The sequence below is a fragment of the Lepidochelys kempii genome, chromosome 1, assembly GCF_965140265.1.
Source record: "Lepidochelys kempii isolate rLepKem1 chromosome 1, rLepKem1.hap2, whole genome shotgun sequence".
In the NCBI taxonomy this organism is placed as follows: domain Eukaryota; kingdom Metazoa; phylum Chordata; order Testudines; family Cheloniidae; genus Lepidochelys; species Lepidochelys kempii.
The window spans coordinates 13,500,679-13,515,704 of NC_133256.1; positions in this window are offsets into that span (position 1 = coordinate 13,500,679).

The window sequence follows — 15,026 nt, forward strand, 5'->3', positions numbered from 1 at the left end:
TCTGAGTTTGGTCCCAGCAAAGCTAATGGGACTGCTGTTTGAATCCCTTGTAACTTGCTCTCTCTCTCTATGCAGGTAGCATTCTTAGTGGCAATTGCCTCAGCCGGAAGTGTGGGCAAGTTGAGAACCCTTAAGTACATGAGCATGGGGATGAGGAGAGGCTTCACTCGCTGGATGGTGAGAAAGGCTTTAGCTTTCTACTTGGACCATACTAAGTCTTTTAGATCCTTCACACAGTTGTCCACTAAGGTTGCTGACAGGGTCTCCACTTAGAGGATCTCATCCTGGATCTAACTGTGCATTTACTTGTGCTTCCAGTTAGCCACCAGCTAGAGTATTGGCGCTTTCTACCAGAGCACAGGCAACCTCAGTGTCAGTCTTAGATCACTGCAGAGCAGTGATGTGGTCATCAGTCTGCATTATGCCATTTCCCATCAGTTCAGGGATGGTGCCAGTTTCAGACAGGTTGTCCTTCAATCACTATTCAGGTAGACTCCAAGCTCACATTCATGTTTGTCCACGGGTGAGTCACCTGCAGTGGAATGGACATGAGCAAGCACTCGAAGAGAAAAAAACAGTTACCTTCCTTTCTGTAACTGTTTGTAAAGGGGCTATGCTGGGGCTCGACCCTCTCCGGGGCAGTGGGGAGCCACACCGGCTCGCTACACACAGTTAACTTTGGGGAATTTGTCCAGCCACCGGAATCTCCCTTGGCAGCCCTTGCGGTAACTGGACGGAGCACCGTAGGCTTGAACCCTGAGTCAGGGCAGGGCACAAAATAGTCAGTAGCTCAGGCCCTCAGGCAGGGCTGAGCATATAGCCCAATGTTAGCAGGCCAGGCCCTGGGTCAGGGCAGGGGGAACAAACAGTCAATAGCTCAGGCCCACAGGCAGGGGCAGAGCAGCACAGCATGTGTGAATTAGCCCAGGCCTCGAAGGACCTGGAAAAGGGGGAGATGGTCACCCATTAGTTGGGTGGCAGGGGGGACGCAGGCCCACCCACTCCAGTGTGTCCCGGCCCGGGGCCCTAGCAACGGCAAACGACCCGCTGCTGGGTCAGTGGGGATCCTGGCCGCCAGACACTGACATGGGCTCTGGCAGAGTTACAGCCCGGCTAGGGTCGGCTGCCCCCGGGCTACTTCCTGACTCCCCTCCTTCTGGTACCTGGGTCCCGGCGGTGTTCTCTGGGGGGTCCAGCACCAGGGGCCGGCCACTCGCCCCAGAGAGCGGGCGCGGGGCAGGGCCGGCCGCTCCCCCCGGAGAGCGGGCGCGGGCCAGGGCCAGCCAGTCTTGGCATGGACCTGGGGCCGTGGGGTTTTCCCGGTCGCGGGCTAGGTCGGCTATGTCTGGCCTCCCCAGCGGCTGGTCCTCTAGTGAGCTCTGAGGGCCCCCCTTTATACTTCCAGGTCGCGCCTTTCTACTTCCGGGTCGCCGCCTGTCCCTCTGAGGGGCGGGCTCAGAGCTTCCTGGCTCCGCCCACTCTGGTGTCTGTAGGGGCTCGAATCTCTCCGGGGTGGGGGGGAGCCACAGCGCCTCACTACACTGTTGTTCTTGGAGATGTGTTGCACATGTCCATTCCATGACCCACTCTCCTTCTCCTCTTTATCAACCCATCCAATATGAAGGAACTGAGGAGGGTCAGGGCAGCTCCACACTCTCATACCAGCATGCAGTGGCGTCACACAGCAGAGGTGACTCGAGCTGCCCCGACAGGTACCGCTGAGTGGAGAAAAGATCTCTCGTAACCGTGCACGAGGCAAGCACACGCTGAGAATGGAATGGACACATACAACACATCTCGAAGAACAACAGGAACAAAAAGGCAGGAAACTGTTTTTTTCTCACAGTTGACATTTGACAAGTAGGAGTAGTGACTAAAAATGACCGAGGGCAGTTGCACATCTGCAGAGGAGTGGCTAGTCAAAGCAAGATCCGTTAGTAAAATGCAACATAGCTGCACTAGATACCAAGATCCTTTAGGCCACAATCCTGCAATCAGATCTTCATGGGCAGACCCTTGTGCCCACACAAAAATCCATGCAAGTTAAGGTTCAATCCACACTGACTCTGTTGCAGGCTAGGGGTCATATAAATCAATTTCTACACTCATAATCCAACCATGTTACTACACGCTTTTTTGGGCCATGATTGTAAATATCTCTTTAAATAAGGACTGTGAACATAAGAACAGCCATACTGGTCAGACCAATGGCTCATGTAGCCCAGACTCGTCTTCCAACAGTGGCTGGTGTCAGATGCTTCAGAGAGAATGGCAGAACAAGGCAATTATTGAGCGATCCATCCCCTGTCATCCAGTCCCAGCTTCTAGCAGTCCAAGACTTAGGGACACTCAGGGCATGGAGTTGTATCCCTCAGAATCTTGACTAATAGCCGTTGATGGACCTACCCTCCACGAACTTACCAAATTCGTTTTTGAACCCAGTTATACTATTGGCCTTTACAACATCCTCTGGCAAGGAATTCCACAGGTTGACTGTCCGTTGTGTGAAGAAGTACTTCCTTATGTTTGTTTTAAACCGGCTGGCTATTAATTTCATTGGGTGTCCCCTGTTTCTAGTGGTTTGTGAAGTGGTAAATAACACTTCCTGATTCACTTTCTCCACACCTTTCATGATTTTATAGACCTCTACTGTATCCCCCCTTTGTCATCTCTTTTCTAAGCTGAACAGTCCCAGTCTTTTTAATCTCTCCTCATATGGAAGCTGTTCAATACCCCTAATCGTTTTTGGTGCCCTTCTCAGTACTTATGCCAATTCTAATATATCTTTTTTGAGAAGAGGCAACCAGAACAGCAGGCAGTATTCAAGGAGTGGGCGTACCATGGATTTATATAGTGACATTATGATATTTTCTGTCTTTTTATGTATCCCTTTCCTAATGTTTCCTGCCTGTTTTCCAAGAAGATTGATGTCCTCCTTTCACTTTAAAAACTGCTCACCTCACTTGTAATCTTCCTGTTTTGTGTTGTTCTGCACTGGGAGTTATATGAACATGCTGCAAAGGGATGGAAAACAAGAGTTTTCAAACAGACAGTGTCATATGTTCTGGCTGGCTGATAATTCCAGCCGGGAAAGCTTATAAAGCTCCAGACCCCAGTCCTTTGATCACTTGTGAAAATATGGTAGAAGGGAGGCCTCTGCTGATGACCCACTGCCCAGGCCCAGCAGGGTAGATGGAAAATGATGAATTAGTCTGAGGTAAGATGTCCTACTGAAAAACACATGTTTTATAGATTTCCCCACCCCCACCCTCTCAGTACTACTTGAAATCTATTATGGCAACTGGATTCTCTTTATGCCGAGGTATTGTAAAAAGGTGCCCTGGACATAGTGATCCCAATGAGTGTGCGATACTGCTCAGCAGGGTCTCTTTCAAGTCAGTGTCCATGGCAGGTGAGTCGTGCTTTAGGAATGAAAACCGTGTTTCTTCTGTGGATGCCTGATTCCTGGCGGCGGAGTTCCACCAACTCTCCAAGGGAGTGCAGTCCTTCCTGTGGCTGCTCCCTACGAAAGCTGTTGTCACAGGAGTAAAAAGAACAGGAGGACTTGTGGCACCTTAGAGACTAACCAGTTTATTTGAGCATGAGCTTTGATGCATCCGATGCAGTGAGCTGTAGCTCACGAAAGCTCATGCTCAAATAAATTGGTTAGTCTCTCAGGTGTCACAAGTCCTCCTGTTCTTTTTGCGAATACAGACTAACACGGCTGCTACTCTGAAACCTGTCATAGGAGCGTGTGCCTGGATCTCCTCTCGCCTATGTTGGGGGGAGGGATGGCTCGGTGGTTGGAGCATTGGCCTGCTAAACCCAGGGTTGTGAGTTCAATCCTTGAGGGGGCCATTTAGGAATCTGGGGCAAAAATTGGGGATTGGTCCTGCTTTGAGCAGAGGGTTGGACTAGATGACCTGCTGAGGTCCCTTCCAACCCTGATATTCTATGATTCTACACTGGTGTAACCCTATTGACTTCAGGGGAATTGCTCCTGCTTCATGCTGGTGTGAGGGGAGCCACGCCTAAGGGCTCTGTGGTAAACACACATTCTGCCTGGCATTGCATGTGTGCCAAAGACACGTTTCTATTACAATAGAGCCTAGAGGCCCCGACCGAGATAGCGACCTCATTGCATTCTAGGAGCTGCACATATACACATTGATATAATCCCTGCTCTTACAACGCATATAGACAAGACAAAGGGTGGGAGAAAGGATGTCTTATTATCCCCATTTTACTGATGAGGAGCTGAGACACAGAGAGATGAAATGACTTGCCCAAGGTCACACAGCAGCTCATTGTCAGAGATAGGCTTGGTCTTGACCCAATGTGTGCTAGAACTATTCAATAATTTGAAAATGTGTACTGAATATTGGCATTGTTTCAGTGAATAATAATTCATGGATTCATTTCTTTTTTTTTTTAAGTTATTCAACCAGCTGTACTAAGAACAGAACCAGTTTGGCCAAGGCAGAAATCAAGAATTGGACCAAATAGCTGCTGTCGCTGAGTGGTAAGGAAAACAATGATGCCACTGACTCCCCTTATCAAATGAGGTAGAATGGTAGATCCTCCCCTGGCTTCAGTGTTGCAGCATTTGGGCACATAATGTCTTTCAGGGCAGGGGTTATCTCTTTGTTATGTGTCTGTACAGTGCCAACAGGACCCTGATCCATGACAGGTGCAGGTGTGACAGTTGCCATCTTGGCCAACACATCGGGGACTGAACAAGGGGTCTCCAGAGAGAAAAAGCAAGAGCTACTACAGTTCACGCTAAAGAACCCAGGCTCTGTAGCAGGGGGTGGTAACAACTTGTATCCTCTGTCATTTGGTACCAAGGGGACCCTGTTACACACACTCACCAGTGGGTTACACATTAGTAATAATGATATAGAGTCTACCAGCCAGATTACATAGGTGTGGATTGCAGAATGAGCTTGTAAAGGTAAAATGCTAAAGCCAATCCACATTTAATGGCAATAGGAAAACAAAATGAAACTCAGTCCAACCAAACTTTGGCCTTGATTCTGATCTGATTGAAGCCCCTGTACAATTCGAGCTAACAGGAAAGACTCCCTTTGACTTCAGTGGGAATTGGGTTGGGGCCTTGCCCCGATGTAAATTGGATTAATGTCCGTGAAGTCACTGGGGGGTATAAAACTGAGGTGAGCAGAATCAGAATCAAGCCCAGTCACTTCACTTCCTTTAGCTACTGAGTTTGGTGACACTTCTGCCTGAAATGAAACCGCGAGCTTGGCTACAGAGTATTTCTACAGGACAACTACCCAGGGCGACTCACTTCCTCTGAGGAGCTAGTGCTGCACCTGTGAAATTAGCCACAGTCGGGCTGGCAGGGGGGCTGTTGACTCATTCAAACTCAAGCTTGAAAGAGGTACAACCATCGATTCTTCAGTTTAAACATGACCCTTTGTGTGTATTGGGAGACACTGGTCTTTCCTTCCAACACTAGCTGAGCTACAATCACCTTAAGTCATTCAGGTGTTTAGTTCATCTCCCAGATATGAGGAAAAAAGTTCCCACTTCTATCTTAGGGAAGGAACTGGAGAGAGAGAACATTGTAGCAATTTAAAGGAAAGAAGAGGAATAATGACATACCTTATACATACACGCTGTCTCTTTGGAGGGGGAAAGAAACCTCCAGTACCGTTACATCGTGGTTGTGACGTTATTAATGTAATCTGTAACTGTATAGATCACTGTTGCAACCACTTTTATACAGTTGCAGCAAATATTGTATAAAGGTTGTAATGTAAGGGGTCTATGAAGAGGTTATGATTTTCTGGTTATGATTATGCTATCTGTATGCATGCATCATTTTTGTAGGTGAAGTTATAAATATTGGCTATGTACTTGTAAATCAATGGTTTTGATTCTAAGAAGCCTTAGTAAAGCATTTGGTCTGCTTCTTGAGAAAGAAATGTGCAAGTTAAGAGCCCAATCAAGAAACACTTAACTAACAATGGATCTTTGAAGACTCCAATCCACATAATGACAGGTTTCAGAGTAACAGCCGTGTTAGTCTGTATTCGCAAAAAGAAAAGGAGTACTTGTGGCACCTTAGAGACTAACCAATTTATTTGAGCATGAGCTTTTGTGAGCTACAGCTCACTTCATCGGATGCATACCATTTCCACGGTATGCATCCGATGAAGTGAGCTGTAGCTCACGAAAGCTCATGCTCAAATAAATTGGTTAGTCTCTAAGGTGCCACAAGTACTCCTTTTCTTTTTCCAGTCCACATAAAAAGTCTTCCTGGGAACATGCAAGGTAGCATGTGAGCAATGGCTGCCACCTGTAAAAACTGAGTCATGCATGGACATGACTTGCCCATGTGATTCCAAACTCCATCTTCCTGTAATTTCCACAATAAGAACAAAAAGGTGTTTTTACACCCGGAGGAGACTGTAAAAGGCTGATGCCTCATGTCCATCTGGTCTTCAATCCTGTTTCATATCTTTGGAGGAACTTTCTGAAGCTTTGAACAAAGGACTGAATGACCCATTCCAGCTGTGGATGTACTCCAGAGACTTGATTTAAACCTGCAGTTTATTCTATCACTGCTTCAAGCCTGAACCAAGAACTTTGCCATTGCTGTATGTAATTGATTCCATTTAACCAATTCTAGCTCTCATCTATATCTTTTTCCTTTTATGAATAAACCTTTAGATTTTAGATTCTAAAGGACTGGCAACAGCTTGATTTGTGGGTAAGATCTGATTTTTATATTGACCTGGGTCTGGGGCTTGGTCCTTTGGGATCACGAGAACCTTTTATTATTTTTACAAGGGTATTGGGTTTCATAACCATTTGTCCCCAGAACAAGTGGCACTGGGGGTGATACTGGGAAACTGGAGTGTCTAAGGGAATTGCTTGTATGGCTTATGGTTAGCCAGTGGGATAAAACCGAAGTGTTCTCTGTTTGGCTGGTTTGGTTTGCCTTGGTGTGCACAGAAACTCCAGCCTTGGGCTGTAACTGCCCTGCTTTAAGCAATTTGTCCTGAACTGGCACTCTCAGGTGGGTCCCACCAGAACCAGCATTGTTACAGTGGTATTCTGTGTATTACTGTTTACCCAGCAAGATAATTTCTTCTGTTTTCATTTGTACTGCTGTAGTGCGTAGAGGTCCCAGCTGAGGTTAAAAGTGTATGATGTGCTGGGTATTGTATAAGCTCCTAGTGAGAGACAGCGCTGCCCCAAAGACCTTACGGTCAGCAGACAAGACAGAGAAAGGAAGGATTTATATTGCTGTTATACAGGTGGGAAACTGAGGCACAGAGGTTAATTGACTCACTCAAGGTTACATAGGGAGTCCATGTCAGAGTTGGGAATGAACCGAGTTTTACTGAATCCCAAGCAGTGCCTTAACCACAAGATCACACTGCCTCTACACCGTTGTTCCTGAATTCTGTTTGTCAGGGGACTGAATCATAGGAGATCAGGTCTAGTGCTCAGAGTCTGAATGGCAGAGCAAGGGTTGAGACAGAGCTGGAGTCAGGAAGCAGAGCCGAGGATCAGAGCTGGATTTCCAGGAGTCAGGGAAGGCAGGAGCGGGATTGATTCTGAGGCAGGAGTGAGGCTGGAACAGGATGGGAATAAGGCTGGGTGCAGGACAGGGTCTGGGCTGGAGCAGTAGAGGAAGAGGGCTTGGAGAGAGATGAGCACAGGGAGACAGAGTCTGTGGGTGTGTGCGTTGAGCAGCCGGCGAGGAGCTGCTGCTGCTGGGCTTAAGAACCGGCCTGTTGGCTTCTTCATCCAATCAGGCAGCCTAGCCGGTGGGTTAGGGTGTCAGGAGTACTGAGCAGGCACAGCTGCGGGGCTTTACTTTGGACACTATTCCATCCAGGCAGACCCCGGTACCTATATGGAGCCCCACAGCTGTGCCGGAGCAGGGGGCCGCTGCACATATCCTGTTGCAGGATGGGGCTTGAGAAGAGCTGCATGCCATCTTCCGTGGGAAGAACTGTACAAGGAACAAGTCCGGAAGGCAAATAAATTGCAGAAATGCTGCCTCCAAAGTGTTCCCCACCCACGGCTGGCCCTCAGGGTGAGAAAACAGGAGTGGAGCTTGAATTGGAGTCTCTCGCATGGGAGTGCAGGGCCACGTCATGAGGCCACCAGGCAGATCCAGGGTTTGATGTGGGCTTTTAAATTTCAACGTGAGACATGGAGACTGCATTCTGTGGCTGATTTGGAAGTTCCATATTACGGAGGATCCTTTAATATCTTGGCAAAATTTCCACTGCAAACACCCTTGCCCAGAGAAGGAGGAAGAGCAGTTGTTAGCATTAGTCCATGCCCTATATTATTATCCCACTTCTGTCCTGGCTAGGAAGGTTCCCTTGTTTCTCCATCATGAAATGTAATGGGATTCTTCTAGGCTTTTCCAGGGCAATCTTTCATCATAGCAGGAGACCCAGCTGTGTTTCCAGGGATGATGTCACATGACCATTATTTGTCATGGTCATGGGTGGATCAGTGGTTAGCACCAATGAGCAACAAATGTTACTAGTGCATGGAATGTATTTTAGTTCTAGTTTATCTCCAGACAATAGGAACACAAGAACTGTCATACCAGATCAGACCAATGCTCCGTCTTATCCAGGGCCCTGTCTGCGACAGCAATCAGTACCAGCTGCTTCAGATGAAGCTGCAAGAAACTCGGAAATGGGCAATTATAGAATAATTTGCTCCTCGGGAAACGTACTTCACTGATGGCTGGTATTTTTGGCTGTGTCTGCACTAAAAGTGCTACAGCGGCACAGCTTGTGTCAGCCTAGTGGTGTCTACATAGCGGCATAGGTTGGCTTAACTAAATTAATCACAGCCCTGAGCAATGTCGTTAAAAAGACCTCAGTCTGTAACGTAGACCAGCCCTCAGGGAGCAAGAGAAAGAAACAGAAATAAGGCGGAAAAGGGAAAGAACAGGGCCCATGTTTTTCAAAAGTGACTAACAATTCTGGCTGTCCAACACAGAGACACCTTGAAGGGGGCTGATTTTCAGAGGACTTTCAGCACTCTCTGAAAATCAGTCCCTTTCATGGTATCTCAAGCTGGGCACCCAAAAGTTAAGGCACCCAAAATCACTAGTCACTATTGAAAATCAAGGCCAGGTTCCCAATATGATACTTTTCTACCTCCTGGCATGCTCCCTGAACTGATAGGCAGAGGTAGATCTGAACCAAACCCTAGGAAGGAGGCCCCGATTTCTTGTGTGTTCAATTTCTGTCTACTAGACACTTTCTCTTTTTTTAAATTGAGTGGGTCTAATATAAAGGAAAACATTAGCAAGCCTATTCTGATCTATGCCTGGATGAGTTTGAAATGGCAGCCCCCACATCCTCTGTTTAATGTGGCTTTTGATGTTACCTAATGTACTTGGACCTTCTAAAAGGTTCCATTTAGAGGGCTTAAATCTGGAAACCATTTGACAATTAAGCCAGAAGACGCGACAGGGTGTGTTTTATAGGACCCATTAATGGACGCCTCAGGGTGTGCTGCAGTGTGGCCTCCTGCCTTCACCCACCCATGCTGGGTATTAATGGCCTGATAAAACTCACCCCAGAGTGTTTTATTGCTGTGATATCATTTAAAGGGGGTGGGGGGAAGATCAGCTTATTGTTCTAAGGGAAAGCGCAGCCAAGATTTAAAAAAATAAAAAGAGCAAATCCAAACAAAACGGCTTCTTTCTGTGCTCTTTCCTAACATGCGCAGCAAATACAGCGCCAGCCACTTATTTGTGATCAGGCGCTTTGCGTCCTGGAACTGCTAGCGTTAGGCCTGACCCTGCAAGATGCTTCAGAGTACTGAGCACTCCCAGTCAGGTGCATCAGAACGGGGGGGGGGGGGAGGGGCAAGGGACATGTCCCCATCACTTTTAAAAGTGGGAGGGCTTAGCGCTTTTTATCGCCCGTAAGGGCAAGCGATGGGGGGGAGGGGCGGAGAGGAGTGTGGGGGGCGAGGTATTGGAAGCAAGAGGTAGCATGGGGATGGAGCCTCGGGGTCAGGGTGGTGCAAGGGCGGGGACTCAGGGTGAAGGGGTGGCTTGGGGGCGGGGCCTCAGGCAAGAGGATCTGGCCCGAGGGGTGGATTTATGCACTTAGTTGCTAGAGGTGCGCTGCCTCTAGGGGAAATGGAGCATTCCTGGCTGTGAGTCATTTCCCAGAACCAGCCTCTTGCCCAATGGCAGCATGGCTCTGGCCAGGAAGCTCCATGGCTTGGTGGGACCCATGCTGCCGTGCGGCACCCATTCCTGTGAGCACGTGCTGGAGGTGCCTGTGTGTACAGCTGCTGGATGGACACTGGCCATGCTCCGTTAGGTAGGCTGTACCTCTATGTGCACAAGGCAGTGGGGGGCCTGGTCCATGTCCCTACTCCCAGCACTGTCTTGCCAGCTTTCCCATGGCTGGCCATGATGGAAATGATCTACTCATACCTTATGAAGAACATGGTTAGAACCAAGGGCAGGCTTTGCGCTCTGTAGAATACAGATGGGGTGGCTTTGGAGCCCTCTCCTGCTAACCAGCAGGTCCGTGTGGCTGTGGAATAGCCTCCCTGAGGAATTGGAGGCAACCCCAACACTTGGCAAATGTAAAGACAGAGCAGGCTTGTAAATGTACAATGGGGAACAATCTGGCACTGGTAGGGGGATGGAATGGATGGTCAAATAGGTCTTTCCTATCCCCAGCCGCTATGGGCCACGTAGACTCTGGCCTTTAGCCCAGGCCATAAGTGCACAGCTGCATTGCCCTTGGAGGAGCAGCTGGGAGATAGTGCCTCTGGCATGTCTAATTTCCTTAGTGCTGATTCCTGTGCAGGAGGGGTGAACAATTTGCTTTGTCCATTGGGATGGAACGTTTCTTCTGGAGCTGACGTGGGTAGTACCATGGCCCTGCCTTCTTACTCCTCTGGGCCCAATTTCAGCCATATGCATTGACCCGGTTTAATGGCCTGATGTACCGGTCTGAATCCAGCTTGTCACCAGTGAGTGGAATTCTGTCTGGAATTCTGTCTGTCTGTCTGTAGCCCTTGGTCTACCTCGCACTGAAGTTACATAGGGCCTTGAAGTCAAGGGCAAGAAGTTTAAACCTGATGTAACGGGCCATAGGGACTGAACTGCTTTGTCACCCTAGTGGTAGGTTCTCTGGGTCAGGTTGAGGTACTTCAGTGTTTATACTTTGTCCTTTGCTGGGGCCAGGGCTGGATTACCCAACAGGCAGACTAAGCAGTGCTTAGGGCACCAGCAAAGCAGGGGTCACAAAAAAAAAAGAGATTTTTTTTTTTTAAATCTGATGTTTGATATTTCAAAAAAAGCATAGAAGTAGTCATCATGGGAAAAATCAGAACTTCGTTAGACTTCCTTACACTCCACTCCACACTCAGAGACTGGCCCTTCTTCTATTGATGAAACAAACACCATTCCAGAATATGTGGCTGTGTCAGAGACTAACTGATCATCCTACTCCTGGTGGTAAAACAGACCTTGTTCTAGAAGGTGTGGATGTGTCAGAGACTGAACCTGCTCATGCTGTAAATAATAGGAGAAAAGATCCTGGTATGTGGGTTGATTTCGAAACCAATGATGTAGTTTACTGGATAGATCGTGGACCAAATGACTGTCAACACCACACTGGGCCATTTGAGAAATCACGTCGGACTTTTACCAATGGCAAACAAACAAGATAATGTCCACAAAAAATATTTTTCGGCATGAAAGTGAATGTTGAGAAATACACTTGAGAATGGCTACTGTATTCACCAACAGGGTCTGTGTACTGTTTTGTTTGCAAACTTTGTGCATATAAACCTTCAACATCCCGGTTTGCTGCAGATGGATTTAGCGACTGGCGGAATACTGTTTTAATTGAACAACATGAAAATAGCACTACTCACTGAGATTCAATGTTGACATATTTAAATCGAAGACAGGGCTTTGGATTGACACAAAATGGAAGAACAAATTAAAGGGGAGCGTGAATACTGGCAACATGTCTTGCAGCATGTTATAGCTGTTATTCAAACATTAGCTGAACGTGGTCTGCCTTTCCGGGGATCAAATGACACATTTGGATCATTGCAGAATGGAAATTTCTTGGGATTGTTGGAGCTTGTGGCTCAGTTTGACCCATTTTTAGCAGGCCATATCTCAAAATATGGGAATGCTGGCAAAGGTAACCCATCATACTTATCCAAGACAATATGTGATGAACTCATTGGTCTAATGAGTGACAAAATTCGTTCAACTATTGTGGATGAAATAAGTACTGCTGGGTACTTCAGTTTATCTGTTGATCCTACACCTGATCTTTCACATATTGATCAGTTGAGTATTGTACTAAGATATTTGTCTCCCACAGATGGAAAACCAGTTGAATGATTTATAACATTCCTCAATTTGAAAGGCCACACTGGTGAAGAAATGGCAAATCAAGTACTGCATTATCTGTGCCAAGTTTGCAAAATAGATTTCTCAAAGTGCAGAGGTCAATCTTATGACAATGCTGCCAACATGTCAGGGCGTTATCAAGAAATGCAGAAGAAGCTTTTAGAACAGAACAAATATGGCAGATTCATATCAAGTGCTGCACACTCTCTCAATCTTGTTGGCCACAGTGTTGGTGATTGTTGTCCGGTGGCAGTAAGTTTTTTCTCAACAGTCCAGTTACTTTATACATTTTTTCTCTGCCTCAACACACCGATGGGCAGTTCTTAAAGCATATTTGGGCAATGATCGTGTGTTGAAATCTCTTTCTAATACTCACTGGGAGGCACATGCAGTGGCAACAAGTGCAACTCTGGAGTCCTACTCAAAGATTGTGGATGCATTAGAAAGTATAGCTGAAGACCAATCACAAAAGGGAGAAACTATACGAGAGGCAGAAAACACTGCAAACAAGATGCAAGAACTAGAGTTTGTGTTCATGTTGATCATATGGAATGAAATTTTACAACACTTTTACCACACAAGTCAAGCTCTCCAAGAAAAAGAATTGGAATTGAAAACATGTGCAGACCTCTGTCAATCATTAACAGACCACTTACACACTTTGAGGAATGATTTGGAAAGATCTGAAGACGTATCAAAAGATATCTTGCCTGATACTTACTACAAAGAAGACCAGTCCCGCAAGCGAATCAGAAAAAAACAAGCAAATGACAGCAGTGCACCAGAAACAGCATTGAATCCTAGAGACAAATTTTGCGTATCTACTTACTACGCTATAATTGATACACTTGAAGCTCATATGAGGAGGAGAGGTGACATGTATAAAGAAGTATTAAGTAGATTTTCTTTTCTAAATGATATGGACTTATCTGACGAACAATATTCACAAGGTTCCCAAAACTTGTTGACTTATACCCTGTTGACTTGAATATGAATCTCTGTGGAGAAGTAAGGCAGTTGCACTGTTATATGCGCGCAAAGTTTAATGAAACAGGAAAAATGAAATTCAGTCACATTGATCTTCATGACACAATGTTGAAAGATGGAATACAATGTGTACTACCAAATGTAGAGATCGCACAACGTATTTTTCTTACATTAATGATTACTAACTGCTCCACGGAACACTCTTTTTCTCAGCTGAAAAGAATAAAAAACGCTTAGAGAATAACAATGTGTCAGGACAGACTTGATTCACTTTCCCTATTGTGTATGGAAGCGGACATGCTTCGCTGAGTCAGCTTCAATGAACTTATCCAGAATTTTACAATCAGAAAATCTAGAAAGAAGCTATTTTAATTTCACCATACGTGTAAGTTTTGTGTCATTTCGAAAAATAAAATTTTATTTTACGGGATAGTATTGTTTTTATTTTGAATTACATCTGGGGGGGCACCATAATCTTTTCAGTGCCTAGGGCCTCTAAAAGTCTTAATCTGGCCCTGGCTGGGGCTCCTAGGCGCTATGGTAATACAAATAATAATACTGGATAGAGGTGTGGATTTCCAAGGCTAACTTCTGAGCCGGCTTTTATCAGGTTTCTCGCATTGCACCCACAATAATCATGTAGTTATAATTTTCCACCCCTGTTTACTGGCAGAAACTTAAAAATCTAAGAACCTGATTGCGGCCACAAAGCAGGTTCCTAGATAATCAAGTGACAGTAATTGTAGGTGTAATAACTGCAGCACCAAATTGCACCTGTACTTCTTTGCACCCATATTTAGGTGTTATCACACTACAAATAATAATAATTGGCTCATGCTGACATTATACAAGTTCTGCGATGAGAGGACTTCAGTCTCCAGGAGGGCCCCTCTGGTATTGTTCCCACAACTAAATCCACACAGAAAGGTATCAACAGTGCAAAGAACCTAGGCTGACACACACAGGATTGTAGAGTGACTCAGGCTGTTCCATTCCACTTCTGTCTGTGGCTGCTGAGCCACGTGGCTGCGAAAGGTTACTCATTCTGAAGTCCAAGACGTGAATACGTTTTCTGTTTGGAAAGCTTTCGGAGATGAGCCAAAGCTGTTTCTTTCCAGCCGGGGAAGGGCGCATCGGGGCAAACACGCCTGAAAGGAGAAATTGAAAACAGCCTAGAAAGAAAATGTGTATACATGTGGCATGACATTTATTTATTATCCTGGGCTGCGGCACTTTTGCACAGGCAGACTTAAAAGCTCCTTAGTGAAAATGGTGGATTTTTCTAAGCTCTACCAGGGTTTAGACCCTCCAGTGAATGTATAAACAAGGCAAATTTTCAAAGCCCTCTTTGGCTAATGATTATTGGTACCTATTTTAGGGACCTGCTGTTCTGTCTGAGTGGCAGTGCTGAGAATGGAAAATGACCCCAGAATCCAGCCTTTCCACTCTAGGACTTGCCTAACAGTGCACACAACACACAAACCAATTTTCAGCCCCTACAAATAGTTTTAGGACCAGCTAGGTAGTGAGGAAGCTTAGGAGACTGGAGGGAGATGGAACTTTTTATCTCTAGGTTGTATTCAAATTCCAGTCCTTGTTCATGGTCTGTTAAAGTTAATACTATCTG